Below are 18,367 nucleotides of genomic sequence, written 5' to 3'. Positions count from 1 at the left end.
GCAGGGAGCTTTAAGATTTTTGTAAAGGAGGGAAAATAAGTAACTGTATTCAAGCATAAAACCAAAATTAAATTTTATATCCAATAGATACAGCAGATCAGATCTAATGGCAGTGAAGAGGCAGTATGCAGTTGAAACGGGTATGTTATTTCATTAAAATGGTAACTTCTTATAACTGAGTCTGTTTCAAGGGGTTGAAAGTTTATTATTACTTGAAGTTTATTTCCTCTAGCTGGTCGGTATCTTCTATTGTGAATTTCAGTCTTGCAGACTGTGTTAGGGGTTTGTGAAACAGAAAGAATATCTATTATCAGCAGGCAAGCCTCTATAAAGGGGCCCTGAATGCTTCAAATTTTAAAATGTTGAAAGCCACACATTGATGCAAGCTGGCTGATGACTTCCTGTCGAAACAGGAAATATTTCATCTCCAGGAGGGAAGGTATGGAAACACAAGTAATGTGCTTAAATTCTGTAGATTTCCAATTGTTTTAAAGTTTAGTGGGTTGTTCATTGCTATGCCAAATCAAAGTCTAAATTATGTTACTTTTGAAAATGGAGATTGAAGTCTTGTAGAAAAGAAGATTTTATAGCATATATTGGTTTTTGTTAGAATAAAGTTAAGCATCAGCTGAAAAATATATTTGTTTCTAATAATAGATCTTCATTGTACTGGGGAGTACTCCTGTGTTCCTCAGCCTTGTTCAATATCCAAACACATGTTTTGGGTTGAATTTTATATTCAAGCTTTTCAATATCCTGGCCTTTGTATTGTCAGAAAAGTTGCAGGAGGGCATATTCTTCTTATATTTGTATTGGTACAATTAAGTTGAAATCATTGAGAATTGAAGAGTGCAAATGAACACTTAATATTATTTTAATGTAATTTTGTGCATAGTTTATTTAAATAATACTAAGAAAATGAAAAATAATTTTGAGGACATGGAGAAGATGTTGTTTTTCAATTCTTGCTTGGAAGATCTCTGGAGTGAGAGCTATACCCTATAAGGGAATTGGGAAGTTATTTGGCAACTTGCCTAAAAGCCACTTCAGACCTGTTCATGAATTTGGATGGTAAGCCAACGTCCATTTTAATTCACAGAAGTGCTTAGAAAAACAACAGAATTTATTAGGCTATATCCAGGAGAGGTTAAATTCACATTCATTCTGTACTGGAGTAGTAACAGCTGCTGTGAGGATTAGCCTTTTGGCTGGTGGGACGAAAGGAAATATTAACTATACGGTAGATGGAAGTATAGCGGGTTAACATAATTTATAAAATAATATCAATTTATATTGGATAGGTTGATTATATTTTATTTATGCTTTATATTTGTAGTGAAGTAACAATTTTAAGTAGGATGTTTTCTATTGGTATACTTAAAAATACAACACCAGCTTGAAGAATCAGTGGTGTAAAAATTGATAATGAAATAAAGAATCTTTCTTAGCTTTTGTTACTATTTTGAATGCATCCCAGGACAGTTGCTGTTGGAAAATTACAACCATCTGATGATGGGTGGATGTCCCCTGTGAAACACATTGGTGGTCTAAGTCTGGATTCTATTGGAAAAGTGTCAATACAAAATCACCTCCACAGTTGGCATTAATTTCCTTTTTGTTGGTAGTTTCAGGAGAGCAAAAGGATCAGATGGCTGCTGACAGTGAACCAGTTTGGTTAACATCTCGGGGAAAGAGAAAGCTTGGGAGCTTGTATTGTTGCTTTGCCTATTTAATTGATAAAATAAAGGGCTGTAGTTTACCAGTCTTTCTGAAAAATAAATATGTCAAATTAGTAGTAAGAAGTTGTTAGGAAGGAAGAATTCTTTCTTGGAAAAAATACAGTGAAAAATACAAAATATAAGGTTTGGTAACTGTGCATCCAGCTGCTGTAAGAAGAAACAGAGTGAACCCAGTCAAGTTGTGTACATGCCCACAGTTGATGACATGACCTTTTTAAAATTAATTGTTGGTTTTCTTGTTCCTGATAAGGAAGAATCTGGCAATCCTGTAGAACATTTTTCTGAGGGACACGATGGACCAGGTTGGAAGCTTTTTTTACTAAACCTGCATGGATTAGTCTGAAGAGAAATTATTTTTCACAGAGAAGGCGGAGGGTGCTGAATTAAGAGAGATGACACAAACCTTATTATATCATCAAATTAGTCCTTAAAGGAATAATGTTTTACATGTGGTTGGTTTTGTTTCCCCAGGTACATAGATGGAATGGGGTATTTTTTTGCTAAAATTATGGGGGTAGTCATTTGTAATATGATTGGCTATTTTCAGGCATATTACCTGCAAGCATCTTATTTGCCAGTTTCTTTTGTTTAAGGGAGAGAGTATTATTTTCTCTGGAATTGTCTTTTAAGGTCTGTAGCCATGGATTTGCATTGCCATCCAGAGCCCTGGGTAGCTATTTTGATTATGGTGGTGATGATGATGTATGAGCCTTTGCTAATAAATCAAAGTGGCTACTTTTTATCTTAAAGACCATATAAATATCTGAAGCTGTTTCATTTTCAAATTTCATTTTGATACTTGACAGCAGGGACAGATCAATGTGGCTGTAGAACTCCGTCCCGAGCTTTGGGCCAAACTTACCTCCGAGGGCAGAGTTATGGGTAGTTCTGCTGAACAAAGCCCATTTTTACAAATAATAACAGAGATGTCCACTGAAACTAAAGTAATTAAGCTCACCTGTAGCCATTATCATCCTGCATTGAACAGCTGCCTTCTGTTGCCTATGTAAATATCGTTAGTGAGAGGGAATGGGTGAAACATTATGCAAAAGTCTTCCAAGTTTGTTTCTTTAGTGCTGTCAGTTTTAGCAAGTGCTAATAGTAAGCATAGGTTGAAGAGCAAATGTCCCTCTAGGTTTTATTTGTGCCTTGACTATTTGGCATTTGTATTTCAAATTTGAAGGAAAAATGACAAAACAAGAAGGATTATACATGCTCTTTATTTTTAATTTTCAGTCTAGTTTCAGGCGAATTTATACTATGCACGTGTGCTATATTCCTATGGGCCACAGGGGGGCAAGATTGAGATTTTAAACGTGAGGAAGGAAAGTGCCTGAGTAGTTGTAGTGGATAATGTAAATGAACTCTTTTCATTAATGACCCAGATTTGCCTCTGTCTCACATAAAGCTGCCATAATCTCTCTTTAATAATGATAAATTAGATATACACAAATACTGTCTCCAGTAATTGAGATTACATACATTATTTATAGTAGGGATATAAATCCCACTTCAGTTTATATTGTTTTCTTTGCTACACTCTAAGGGCTTGAGCCAAAGCCCATTAAAGCCATTGGAAGTCATTCCCTGACTTCAGCAAGCTCTGAATTAAGAGTCCATGTTTTTCAAATAAATTTTATTCTTCCTTTCTGCTTTTGTAACACTTATCTTTTAAAAATGAATTGTCAGGAAAAAAATAATAGTAAATATTCAGTATTATTCAAAGTAAGGTAGGATTTGAGTAATTGTTGTTTTCCCCCTTCTTAATAATTTTTTAACCTCCCTCTCATTCCATCACTACTTAAAGTCCTGTCCATCAGAATTCAACCACTGGCCAGGGCATTGTGAACTAAATCTTGTATCCAGCACAAATAGTTATGTGTGGGCAGGATGGGACGTATCTGATACCTTTATTTCCACAGTAGAAGGACAGAGCAAGGATCCTGGCAGATTTGTTGGTTTGTTTCATTCTCTGGGGACAGGAATGTTTGGAGGAGATGGCACCCTCCAATTCAAAGGTTAATTATAATTTTTGCCTTCTCTCCTGTTGCTAACGCAAATAGTCAATACTTTTCTCTCATAATTGTACTTTTATCTGTTTTTCACTGAAACCTGACAATATTCTGAAACCTAGACTGTCCGGATTAAACCTAGATGCGTATTATGTGTATTGCCTGGCCTGTTGTCAAAGGCTTCATAAAAATCCAAATCAGATGTGTCTACTAGTTACACATATTTTGTCAGTCTCCCAAAGTAGCCTGGAGATATGATTTCCTGCTTTTTTTATCCAAGTTTCATCAGGACTATTGTATCATTTTATGTTTTTTCATTTAATTATTTTATCAATGAATTTACCTGACACAGAAGCATATCCTCCTAGTTAAGAACTGTTCTAATACCTTTTCAATGGTAACTGCAAAATTTTTTTTTCCAGCCTTTTCTCATAATAGCTGACTTTTTTAGCAGACACAACCACTTCATTCTTCAATTCTTTCAGAAGTAGATGAATACATTTTTCTGCTGATTACTTGTTACCGTTAAATAGATTAATTTTTCCCAAAACTGGTTCAGTCTCTATCATAATTTGCTTTATTTTTTTTCCAGTTTAAAGAGCAGTTACCTCACAACCAGCCATCTTGTTGCTTAATGATGCCATGAAACCACTCTTAACTGCATGCCATTCCCTTCTCACGTTCTTTTTGCCTCTGATACTCCATCTGTCTCTGGGATTCTTTCACAAGTTCACTTCTGGTTTATGTAATTATTTTTCTTTAAATCTCCTAATTGTTCTTCATATTGCCTGTAAGCCTTCCTGTTTTCATCTTACATGACTTTGAATTCATCTGCATTTATTAGGATTTGTTTTATCACCTTGTTTTCTCTTTCTTCTTTCCCCAAATTAATTTTTCATGGAAATAAGCTCCTGTAGTATGCTATTTAACAATATGCATTTTTTAATTTACTTTGTTGTTGTTGTTGATAAGGGCAATACGTACCTTTGGCTTGCTATTAAATATTTAAATAGCCTACATGGCAGGGCCAACTTTTCTTACCCATACCAGACTAAAGGACTTTTTTACACTATTTAAAATAAAATCCCCTCTCTTCTAAAGGGGGTTTTGGGGTTGGGTTTTTTTCTGTTTTTTTTTTCTTTCCTTTGGATCCAGAGTGTAATACAAATTAAATTTGCTTAGGCAAACCCACTGTGCGTTTAAAAAAGTCATTATAAAGACAGGATCCTGGGGGTCTGACAGAAAAGCTAAAACAGCTGTGCTCTCCAGTACAAACAACACATAAATCTACAGTATCTTCCCTTCATGATCAAACAAGTGAAAGAAAATGCTCAGAAAGTAAAAGATATTTTTATCTCACAGAAGCAGAGCTAAAAGAATTTACTGTGAGTTTAAATCTCAGCCATTTCTGTTAGGCTGTTAAAATCTCACATTTTTTCATTTGTTTTAAGCAGAAGTATTTTGATTTGCTAGCCAAACAACTCTATTTACCTGTTTGATATGAAGGTTGCCTTTAGATCCAAGATTAAATGATTATTCAGCTCTTCAGTGAAGAGCGTATCTCACAGGAACAGTTTCCAGTTGTGTTTATTCTTGTTACTTTCTTTCTACCCAAGCAAATCAAGAAAATCCTGGTAACAAAAATAGACATAGAATTAATTTGGTCAAATAGTAATCAGATTGTTTTCCCCATTTATTTCCAAGAAAACCTCTTGACATTTATTAGGTTGCCCACTGGAGTTAATAGGAAGACTCCCATCCATTTTTGGACAAACTGTCTGAGTAGAGTACGAGATGTCACTAGATGATTTCCAGAACAGTGTGGACAGAAATGATTCAGCTGGTGCTATACCTGCTTAATCTGGGGCAAAATATATATGTATATTCTTTACAAACTGTTTTAAAACTGTGCACTGAATAAGTAATTGCATTTATGCTTCTTTTGGTTTTCAGAGTATGTATATGGGTAGAAACCTGTACACTGTGTTACCACAGCTCTTTCTCCTGTGTACCCATAATCCCTGTATGCTTAGCCATGCCATTTTGCAATACATGATATGATCATTAACATATGTCAATGTTTGTACATTTGGACTAGAATAAGTGCTTGGATCTTTATGAAGGCACATATTACATATCTAAATAAATAACATAGCCGGGCAACTGGAGAGATCTAGTAGTGGCTTTATAAAATCTTTCAAGGAAAAAAACCCAGCAAACGGCCCAGCATGCCAGGAGAAATATTAGTGACAGAAACATAAAAACCACAGGCCTAACTCTGCCCCATGCACTGTATGCAGCGTGCCCCCATTTGTCAGAGGGATGAGTATATGAGACACAAAGTCAAAGCGTGGAATTCTTTCCTTGTTGGGGAAGGGGATGAAAAACAACCTTACAGCAAGCAAGTAGACTGAAAATTAAGATGAAAAGCTAAAAGTGCTAGAAGTCCAAATGTTTGTATCTGGTTAGATTTTTTTTTTTTACAACTGCACAGCAAGTCCTCCCTTTTATTCACCCTATTCTGGGCTGCCTGATTCTGATTCCTTCCCTTACACCCATTCCATACATGCACATCATATCTTTTCATAAACAGTCTCAGCTTATTATGCAAGTGGAAACAATGAATAATTTTCTTTCAGGTTATTGAGCTGAGTCAAGTCATAGAGGGGTCTAATGAGTGCCAGAGCTTCTGAAGGAAAAAGAATGGAAGCAAGGTCTTCTCATTTCATTAGCAGCAAGCCTCCAGATTGTGTCACAGTGTTTCAGGTAACTATAGCCTCAAGATGCAGTTTTATAACGGGCCAAAACTGATCTAAGACCATCCTGCTCCCTCTGTTCAAGCCCTCCCTTGGGCTGTTTTACTTGGTGGAAACATTTTGGTCTTCATGACCACTATGTCACTAAACAGAGTCAATGATTTTCTTCTGAATTTTGATTAGAAATGCAATAATTCAGGCCACATACAATTCACGATCTGACTCTTTCAGAGAGCTTATATGCTGCATGGAAAAGCAAACTGAATTCTGTCCCCTTTGTGTCTCTGCAACAGTACAAAGATTTCCTAAACCTTACAAGGTATTATTGAGATGCAGCCAATCCACATGATATTTTACAGTAGAATTTTGCAGCACTGAGATCACTTCATTTTTCCTGTGTGCTCCAGTGCAGCAGAATTACTTCCAACCCAAGTGCCATTTACTTCGTAAGTAGGCAGTGGAATTTTTGATTGATACTTACAAATTAAGTAGGCTATTGCTTGGAGGGTTTTAGTTTAGATCCAAAAACTAAAAGGACAATTTGAGAGCTGAGGCAGCAGAAAATTAGGTCTGATCCAGTGAGCAACAGAGCAATATGAGATCAGTATGGTATAGTTTGGGTAACGGTGTCCGAAATCAACTATGCATTTGCTGTGCATATTTCAGCCCTAAGGACCAAATATTTGCCCTTAAAGCAAGGCATCATTTTAATTAGTTGTTCACTCTTTTTCCCTCTCCTCTCATCTCTTTTTTATGGTATACCTGATCAAACAACTTCTAAATGCTGGTACAACATGTGATTCTGTGTGATATATTATATGCTCTAAATATTATTATATCTCCTACTGATGACTGACTTTATAGTCAGACATACTTTTGCTTTCTCCTGATAATTTCCTCAGTGCTACTCAAAAAAAGAATGGTAGTTCGGAATAGTATCTGCCTTGTCAGATGTGATTGTTTTATCACATATTACTGTATGTCTGAAAAACAAAACTAATCCGTGTTTATTATTGCGAAATAATTTGGAATATCCTTTCGAAGTTCTCAACGTTATTTCCTGCATGGCCACTGAACACTAGATGGCACTGTGTGGCTGTGTGTTATACACAGAATGACAGTAGCAAAAGTCTCTTAACACATGAAAGAATCCTCATCTTTCAAAAATATTTGTAATATTGCCTTTTTATTATGAAAACAATTAAAACGTGTAAATACTCGATTTTTACACTCTAAAAGCATTGCAAACCTTCTTTTTCCTGCATTATGATTACATGGGGAACATTTCTTAATGAGTTAGACTGGTGAGTACAACATTTGCTCATTTTTTTGGTAAATTTTTTTTTTGCTGTAAAGCTCTCCAATCGATTAATCTACCAAAAGGGAGAATTTTCAGTTCCTGATATCATCATCATGCTCCTTACCATAGAACAGGAAGGAAAGAGTGACAGCTAGTGTGTTGCCCTCTTCTATCTCCTCAAATAACCTTTTACTCAGTGCCATGGCATTCATGAGAATGGACATTTTAAAACCTAAGTAAGAGCAAAAGATGTTAGGTAGCAACAGCAACCTTATACCCTTATTTTGAGCTAAAGAGTCATCTTGAAAACAACCAGTGCAACAGTTGTTACTTAGTCGGTATTTGGTTGGTTTTGGATGACTTCAAAAGAAGTGGTTTCAAAAACACTGGTCTTACACAGCTAACATGTTATTCAAAAGGACCCGATCCTACATAGGGTCTTTAAGAAAAAGATTGAGTGTGTTTTGGTAATGTAGTTAAATCATATATAATGTGTTGTTGCTTTTCTGTGTTGTATCCTACCTCTGTTTCACTGCTTTGGGTCTCTCTCTTCCCCAGTCTGTGTGGGTCACTTTTCATCAAGGTAAAACCAATTCCTAGCTAGGAGCTGGGTTCTGTTAATAATTGCCACAGACTTCTTGGTGACTCTGGGTCAGTCATTTTCCCATTTTGTGTTTCTTAATTCCCCTAGCTTTAAAATACAGATTGATTGGATGGATAGTAAAAATGAAGTATTATTGTATGCATTCCTATTTTCATTTTTGTTAGGCCTACTGAAATATGTTAATTTAAAAAAAAATATTAAAGTGTTTCATGAGTAGCTGTTATGTAAGTTTGAGGGCTTTTGACCAGGTATTATTTTAATTTCTAGTAGAATTTTGCATTAACTCTGTAATGTCTTTTCAATTTTTCCAAACAGCCCTACTTTTTAAAATGCTGCCTCTTTATCCAGCAAGTCTCACTCTGTTCTATGTTTGACAAAGTTAATTACCTCACCTTACAGAAATGTAGGCAGAAATAATTTTTAGAAGAATGAGGTGATGATGTGACTTTAATGTGCCTCTGTACAATTTTGCATGTAGTGTATTATTGCTGTACAAACAAGATGGAGATTTTTAATGGTGAGGACCCACCAAGAGTATTAGAGATGGACATTATGCCTAAGACATCAGAGAATGTTACATTCCCTCTGCCTGCTGGTGTATTCTCAGTAGGGCAGGAAGGCTGTATATCTGCCTCTTGGGACAGGGGAATTCAAAGGCTGTTTCACGTTCTGCTTCAATGAAACTGATGGAAGGACTGTCAATGGCTTGTAGTTCCTGTTGGATCGTAGGATCAGTGATGGTAGGATGAATGTAGCGCTGTCTCATTCTTTCTCTTATTATAGGCAATGCTGCTTTCTATGCTGAAAAGGAGAGGCATAGCATAGAGCAGCCATTATTTCCAGTTCCTCCCCATTGTCTTTTCCATCCTACTGCAGCAACCAATGCTGTCTTGTGACAAACACCAGCAGTCATTCCATTTTGGAAACATGGCTAACTGAGGAGGGGAGAATGTCAGGGAGAGGAAGCCTGCATGGGAAGAATAAGCTGTTTAGGGCCTTTATTAATGACCCTTCTCCACCCTCAGTTTCTCTTTTGCTGTTGGACTCTTTGCTCCATGTTCCCCACTGGTGCTTTATTTTGACATTTTTGACCCCGCATGCACTTTCTTTTTTCCACCCATCGTCCCCTTCTCTGCTCTTATTCTTTTCCTGGTAGAAAGGCATACCCCTGTGGCATTTAGTTTTGTTTGTTTGGGTCTGATACCTGTCCCCACCAAGAACATTTTTTTTGGGTACTCATAACCATTGTGTGTAAGTGTAAGCTGTTACCTCTGGTGGTTACAATCCTTTATTTCCAAATGAGGAACACAAACAAGGAAAGCCCTTGCTCAGTGGAAATGAGATTTGGGACTTTCTGCAGCTTGCAGACTGATTAACTGTAAAATTAAAACTGAACATTTTGGAGAGCAGTACTAAAGTAAAACAAATATCACCAATCAATCATGAAAGAATTTTCCTGAGATTTGAACTTATTGTTTGACTTTCAATAATTCAAAATAAAATCAGAATCCAAACTAGCCACAGAGCTGCCTCCATCCTCTTACAAAGCAACCAGTCTTTTAAAACAAGTGAATATATATTATGAGCAGATGCTAACCCCAAATTATGTCCCCAATCTTTAGAAGCCAAGGATCTCTGTTTCTTCCCTCCAACAGGGGAGGAGCATGCATATCCCTTGCTGGGTTAGAGTGTGATGAGGCCCACCTGCTCTGACTGACCAGGTCACTCAGAAGCACTGCTGCTTTCTGCAGCCGGCCAGATCAGGGGAGGAACTTCAGCCTACCCGCCCTGCTGGAACACCACTGCCAGGAGCCCACAAGGCCTGGTGAGGCTGCCTTAGGGTTTGGATTGAAAGATAACCAGGGACACAGATATTGCTTGGGAACAAAAGCTGTATTTCGAGATTATCTTGATGACCAGAATGTATCCCATCCTTACAGAACGAATTGTTTCCCCCCATCCTTCCCATTGACAACACCAGAACAGAGGACACTAAACTAAGTGTGCTATGTCTGAGGAGGTGTCCATGCATCAGGATTCCCAGCTGGTGGGGAAAAACCCTTCAAAACACCCTTCCCAAATCAGATTGTTTTAATAGTAGCAAGACTAAATGCTCTCAAGTCTCCTACTTATGTTTTCAATGAGTAAATGGCCAAGCAATAGCCAAAGCCCCTCACAGAAACAGGACATCCTGAGCTGTGGCAGATGGACTTCCTTTACAAAGTTTTAATGAAAGTTTTCAACAATAGCTCTGTGTATGTGCTTGGGGGGGTTAGCATGTTTACATGCTTATGTACATGCACACTCTGCAATGCTACACAAGCTTTTTAAAATAATACAGAAAATACTATGGGATGTGTATGTTTTGCTGGAAGAAATGTATGTTGTTAAAAAAAAAAAATTTACTCTGTTATGGCATAAGGCAAAATTTGGTAGAGAGAAAATTTCGGGATGTGGGTGGCCCCAGTTAAAGGTCTTACAGTGAGTGTTCAGTAAAATATCCTTGAAACATAAAATTAAAATAAATGAAGAGTGAACTTAACCAATGTATCCATGAACATAAACAAATCTTGATGCTAAATAAATATTCTAGGAAGTCAAAGTGCAATAATTAGACAGGGATAATTATGCTTTCTCTTCTTCCTAGAGGAGATAGATAAAATTTTTTGTAATTTCCTAAATACATAGCAAAAATAGCTACTGTAAGATGCTAGTGAAAGATGACAAACCTCTGTTGAAGTTTATGATATACAAGAATCTACTGTGGCTGAAGGCCTGTTCCATGGTAGTAAAGACAGAGTAAAAGAAAAAATTTAAAAATGCTTAAAAAGTTTTATCTGCTATCACATATAAAAATTTCTGGAAATGTCACATTTAATAAAGCAAAACAGTTACTATACTGTGATTTAGACAGAATGGTGGTAAAGCATGCTGCCCAATTATTGATGAAGTTGTCTTTAGCTCATAGCTTTTCACACAAAAACAATGTGTTGCAAAATGCGAGGGGGAAAGATGGTACATGAATGCAGTTTTTCAAAAGTTTTCATTTGTGTTCTATACCTGGGTTCCAGATCAGACATCGTTAATTACCTGTGCCTAGGCTTCTTTGCCAAAGAAGGCCAGAAAGCCAGGAGTGAGCTTTCCTGGGCCATTTAGTCAGCTATCACAGCAAAAGTACGGCTTCTGACACAAACAGAGCATCTGAGTATCTGGGCTCGTGTCACTAAATGATCAAACTGGTGCTTATCTTTCCTCAGCTCTCACTGCTTTTTTTCATCAAACAAATGGTACAAATCAGTGAATAATTGTAAATGCTAGCAATATGTCAAGGGCAATACATACCGCGTTTAAATGCAAGGTAAATGCTTATAAGAAAGAGGACTTTTAGTAATTGCCATAGAAGCTTAAAAGTATTCAGAGATTATAAAAAAAAAAAAAAAAGAAAGGTTTATTTTATTCCGTCCTTCACCTGGTTCCCCGTAATTTGACCTTGTCGTGTTTCACATGAAGTAGTCACAGTTCAAATCATGTATCTTTAGCAGCAACCTCTATGATCAGCACTTCTGGCTGAGTGTGGATGGTGGTTATTGATCCAGCTCTGAGGCAAAGTGATTGGCAGCCATATCCCTGTGCATGTACTTTTGCTGTAACTCAACTTTAGTTGTAAGGAATTTCATCGTGTTTCATCTCTGGATAAAGTTTTGCAGAACTGGTGGAGGTGAACACTAAAGAAATGAAAACCCTTTTAAGATCAGGTCATATAGAAAGGATGTTTAAATATTGGGGCATCAACCCACATATGTGCTTGTTATATGTCAGTACTTATTGGAACAAAATTAAACTGATAGTGCCCTACTCAGACCTGGCATCTTTTCAGTGGTCAGGTAATGAAGCCCCAATAAACAAATTATATTGAAGAGATCAATACGTCCTGTTTTTTTTTTTTTTCATTTTGCATTTTTGTTAATAAATAGTAGGCTGATTCGTGATAAGAATATCTTCTTCCTTTTAGAATAAGTATAATTATTTTATTTTACCTAGTGGTATTTAAGAGTATCTTACAAATATATATAAAGTCTCTCTTGTTTAGCATGTAGACTTCCAGGAATTACTTTCCTCTCTTTATAGCTTAGAAAAAGCACACAACCTTGTTAGAGAATCCTATGTTTAATAGCAATTAAGAGGAGATAATTCAGGAAGGCAAAGTGTAATTACTCCAACTGGAATTTGGCTAGAACCTACCCCCCTATGATTAGACCTTATTTCCTTACATTAATTAAGATCATTCTGTACCCATACCCCCCCTGAATCAATATAAAAGACACGACTGTGAGTTGAACATATCATCTGAGACACAGGCACCCCTAAATAGCTGCTCTCAGGATTCCAGGAATCAAATCTGCATATAGAGCAATAGCATGTTTTGGAGGAGATTTTTTTTTTTAATGTTTGTGAGTATTAACTTTAGTTCATTTCTGAGGTGCCAGTTTCCTAGGAAGGACAACAGATGGACACTGTTCTGATGTCAATTATCTGGTACAGCTCTGTGGAACTCAAGAGAGTTTAGATTTTCAAGGAATGCTCTGAGATAATAAACTATTCTTACGATATTTTAACAAAATGATATTGTTGTCAAAATCCAGTAACAGCATGAAAAAATATTTATTAAAAACTCCTCGCATTTTTGTCTTATATGGTAAATAATCTAGTCTTCTAATCCTTTCTGAATGAGTTTAGGTTCATGCCCATGCTTAGAATACCCCAGTCGTGACCGCAGTGGCACCTTTACCCCCTCTTCTGGTTTTAGTTTTTGTTGTACTGTATTCCCAGAAATCTGTGTCAGAATTAGAGGCCCATTGTGCTGTATGTTACGCAAACATACAGTAAAAAAAGACATGCCCCAAATTTGATACTACTGTAATTGAGAGACTCTTCTATTGTTCCTATTATCACAGTATACAGAAGCCTTCCCAAGATGTTTTAGACAGGATGACCAAGGCTAAAAAAGAACAGCACTGAAATGAATGATTGGTTTAGAAATTTTGTGTCACTATTGAAACTACAATAAGGTAAAGACTTTTTGTTTTTCTTCTCTTAAATGAAGATGTGAAAAGTCTTTCTCATTTTTTATTTGCAAACCGGAACCTGGTTTTGATATTCCTGGGAGAAAATGGAACGTGGGCAGGAAGTGTTTGCTGTTGAGGAGAAATGCTGTGGTGTGCCACATCAGTTGGACTCCCTAAGCCCTGAAGGTATAAAACTGTGTAAAATCCACTTATTGTAGGTCAATAAGACCATCCCCAGTTAGGTACCATTGCATTTAACACACGATGGTATAAAGTAATAGGGAGAAGAAGTAGCAATGCTAGTGCCAGAAAACATGGATTTATGTGAACAAGGTTTGTGTAAAGACAGATGGATTTGAATTCTTAAAAAGAGAAAATAAAAGCTTAAACAAAATGCATATCATACAGAAGAAATATTTCATAATCTTTTACTTATGAGTTAATTTTTTTAGAGATTTGACTGACTTGCATCTTACACTCTGCAAAACAGGTTTTTTTACCATAAACTTAAATTTCCAACTCATAGAATCATTAAGGTTGGAAAAGACCTCTAAGATCATCGAGTCCAACCATCAACTGAACACCACCATGCCCACTAAACCATGTCCCTAAGCGCCTCATCTACATGTCTTTTAAATACTTCCAGGGTCGGTGACTCAACCACTTCCCTGGGCAGTCTGTTCCAAGGCTTGACCACTCTTTCAGTAAAGAAATTTTTCCTAATGTCCAGTCTAAACCTCCCTTGGTGCAACTTGAGGCCATTTCCTCTTGTCCTATTGCTGTCTGAGAAGATTCATAAAGATTCTGATACAACACCAGAGGAAAAAATTAATTGGAACAATAAATGGCAATCAGATACATCTTACTGGGACAGATTCTTAAATGATCTGTGCTATGTCCAAGAGCAATAGAACTTAAACTGGAGACATCAGGAAGATGTTAGTTTTATACCTTGGCTCTGAAATCTGTTTATTGTTGACTTCTTTAGAGTTACTATGGATTTAAGCAGAAAAATTATGCCCAGGACATCTTTGTTCTAGTGTCCTTAGAGCCCTTAAAAAGAGAAAAGCACATTCTCAATTATTTTGTTGTGTTGTAATGCTGTACCTCTGTGGGATCAGTGGAATGCTTAATGTCTTCTGATGGATCGTTAGGCCTGACTTGTTACTGGGAATGTCCCTGTAGGTATACATAGGAGGTAGTTAAGAAGAAGAGGGCTGAATGCTGGGCTCAAATCAGGGGAAGGTTCTTTGGTTTGGCATGATGGAATCTGCTTTGTGACTCTGCCACCTGGAAGCTGGTTGAGCTTTTAGAGGGTCAAGCTGCACACGGGGCTGAGGAGGAAGAGAGGATGAGTGTGAGCAGACTGATGCAACCATTGCAATGCAGTGAAAGAATTTGTAGGGATGTCTTTTGCTTCCACACCAGAAGGAGGAGACTTATAGTGGACAAAAGGAATGTATGGCCGTGTATCCTGAGCTTCCTGTTATATTGTAAAACTTTGATTTTGAGGTTTGCATTTACATATCTATTCAAATCTGATTTCAATCCTGAGCTTGAAGCTCAGGACACAAGCTCTTCTCTCGCTTACTGTTTTTTCTAGAGTTGTGTTGCTTATGGGCCAGAATAGAAGCATTCACTTGTTTCCAGTTAGAACTTTCAGTGAAATGACTGGTTTCTTACAATTGCCTGGCAGATCCAGTTGAGGGCAATGTTGGAAGAATAGCAACTGGATATCTCTGAGAAACCAGGTGCCTCATTTTCAGCAGTTAAATGTCATTTCAGGTCTCCTAGAAATTTAATCACAGTCTATAAAGACAGTTTGTTAACAAAATTTGTCATTTAGGGTTATATGGATGCAGCCATATGTTGTCAAGTCTTTCATTTTTTAGGATGATTTAGGAGACTGGGGTGTAGTATTATATTATGAGCCTAGAGTCTGATTCCAGTCTTCTCTTTCTCTGAAAATGAAAGTTTGAGCAAGTTATTCTTCAGTTTAAGATTTGATGCACTAAAGTAAATCACTTTACTTCAGAAGTTTGGTAAATTCTTCTTCACACAGATCAAATTCAAAATAAGTTTTTTCTAGACTGCATTTTCCATTGCCCAAAATACTGGGTTTTATCTGTTTATTGACTGTAAATAACAAAAGTTATAAATGCATTAAGTGCTTTGTTAGCATCCGAGCATCTATTAGCATCACTGAAACAAGTAAAAATACCTACTGTGATTTAATGACCATATTGGCCAGCGGGTAGGAAATTCAATTGAGTTACGCCTTGTTCAGGATATGTTCCACTGAAGTTGAGAGCCATCTTCTTGAGTTTTGTTTCCCTTGTAGGTAGCAACATTGAGTAGAAACAAAAAAGCTCAGAATGTAGGGGATAAAAATGGATCATCTGAGAGCACTGGGCAAGTGACATAAAACACAAGATGGTTTATTGTTGTGAGTTAGTTATTTTAATGTTGGGCTAGTCCTCAGAGAATGGGTGGAACCCTCTCTCCAATCAGAAGAACCCAAAAGGGTATGAGCTCACAACAGGAACAATATGGGATTTATTCTGTTTTGCTCAAATCTGAGACTTTAAGCCACCCAGGCCTGATAAATAAAACTGACCGGCTGAAATGACCGTAAGACTTTGTGTAACTGAAAACTCTGTGCTAATTTTGTAAAGTATGTGAAGATACCTTGTAGAAGAATGAGTATCTTGGATTCCCACCACTAGAGGCTAGATTTCATGAGGAGAATGTGCTGTGTGTGAAAACTGCAAAGGAGGTATAGTTTAACCTGTATTTTCCCCTTAGTTTTGCTCCTTGGAAGGAAGCAGGGAAATGAGCGTTGGCTTCCAGTGAAAACAAATTGCTGCTTTCAGATTCCACCTGTGTAACAACCAGTCAATGGCTGGGGTACATGTTCTTTTTATTCCCTCCCCACTAGCTCCTGGGAAGGAGTATGTTACCTGCCTTAGTATTTGTACTTTTATTGCCTAGCCTGCTTTTGATCATAGTTTCACCTGTATTAGAGCCTGACTTTGCTGTTGCTTATGTACAAAAGTTGCACTAGTAACATCTTACCTTTTGTGTTAATTAGCTCACACTACAGAGAGGTTGTCAAGATATGGGTACAAGCTACTCTCAGAGGAAAGAAAGCCTCATGGCTGAAGTTAACCCCACAGGACTTTCTCAAAGCCACACAGGAAATCTGTGACAGATCCCAGAATAAATCCCAGATTTCCTGTCTCCTCCACTTGTGCTGTAACTACAGGGCCCATAATTTCTTAGCTGAGGAAAGTGTTGTCCAATTATTATCTTTGTTTTTCTGGTATACTATTGCTTCAGTTTACTACATTAGTTACTGCCATATGTTATGCTGTGGCAGTTCATCCCTATGGCTCGCTCTTTGTTGTATTTTGTGGGATATGCATGCGTATTGTACAGTGAACAGTATTAATGCAGAGTACCAGTACTGTTCAGCATTTAAGCAAATAAAACTCAATAAAGGAAGATATTACGAGTTAACCATGGAGTATTTGCAAGTACTGCAATTTGCAATTTATTGTTTGATTCCCTCTTCAAAATAAACTTATACTTCTTCTAATCTAAATAACATTCAGAGAAGCAGTTTTGGTGTGTATCAAAAGATAGCTGCCTGTGCTAAAATAATACATTTTTATAGAGTTAAATTATTTGAATAAAGTAATTTTCACTTTCGCGTATGCCACTTTGTACTTTGGAAAATTGATGCCTACTGTCATTCTTAAGCATCAGTCCTCTTTAATGAATTATAAATTAATAGATGCAGCATTATCAAGGGAAAATAATTCATTGTGGATCTATAACTGAATGAGATGCTCTTAAGATTTTGTGACTTTTACTATGGCTTGATAAATGGAAATTAGAGAAATTTGGTGTGCTCATTAGGAATCTTAGATGTTCATGTATTCAGATGTATTGCTGAATGTCTAATCTTTTTTTAGATACTTTGCCGCTAGGTTAAACTTTAATAGTTTTCATTCTGTGCTGCTCAATTTGCCCTCATATGGTTCTTCTTTAGATAACATTACTTGTACAAATTCCAACTGAAGCAGAATCAGTAATGTTCAGCCAGTCTTGACAGCATTTCTAATGCAGTGCAGCTATGGAATTTCATTCTATCTTCTTGTTTTCTAAATTATATCTAAATAGCTGAACAGAAACATGGGAACACATGAGCTTTGCTGAACATCATCTTCTTAATTTAAAGGATGAAATTTAGAGCACTTATTAAATGTGTAATCATTTTGAATGCAAAATCTTTGTAGACTTCAGTGGGAAATTCCACAAGCAGTAAGCTGAAGGTTCTTGCTTTAAAGATGTTTAAAAGCAAAACGTAACTTCCAGAATATTTTTAGGTGTAAGCATTATCTCTTTCTTTCTCAAAAAAAGAAAAAAAAAATCATCCCATGTCAGCCATTGTTGCCAGCTGCATCTGTCTTTAGAAGTAGAGTAAGGATTTTAAATTCTCTTTCTGCCCAGTGATGTCAAGGTCAGTTTGTTATTGAATTTGATGAGAGGAAGACTGGGTCCTAGAGGCTCCATCTTAGTAAGGTCCTTAGATATGCAGCGAACTTGCATGATACTGTATGCAAGATAAAAGTTGCACATACATCCAGGTGCCAAACAACAGGTACCTAACACAAAACAGGCTGTAAAAACATTCTGAAAAAAAATGGACACTGTTGAAGTTAGAATAAATAGAAACATGAAACAGCTGTAGCTTCTAAAACTGGTTTGTTTTTAACAAAATACCTTTTTCCCTTTCTCATAGGATTTTAAGTCTCTTTGTACTGTGAAGCATAGTGATATGATATTAGCATGTAAAACTTAGAATGTACAGGTGAGAACAGCATC

At 36.8% G+C, this 18,367-nt stretch overlaps 1 long non-coding RNA gene across 1 annotated transcript in view; it reads left to right on the top strand.

Annotated features, from left to right (window-relative positions):
* LOC142085797 (uncharacterized) overlaps nt 1–18,367 on the top strand; it is a 54,121-nt gene that overhangs the window by 794 nt on the left and 34,960 nt on the right. The window contains exon 2 of the long non-coding RNA XR_012674825.1: nt 88–140. This is a non-coding gene — a long non-coding RNA (uncharacterized LOC142085797). The remainder of the gene's footprint in view (nt 1–87; nt 141–18,367) is intronic.

Source organism: Calonectris borealis, chromosome 9, assembly GCF_964195595.1.
Source record: "Calonectris borealis chromosome 9, bCalBor7.hap1.2, whole genome shotgun sequence".
NCBI lineage: Eukaryota > Metazoa > Chordata > Aves > Procellariiformes > Procellariidae > Calonectris > Calonectris borealis.
The sequence above is the reverse complement of the archived record's forward strand: the minus strand, read 5'-3'. Positions and strand labels throughout refer to the sequence as shown.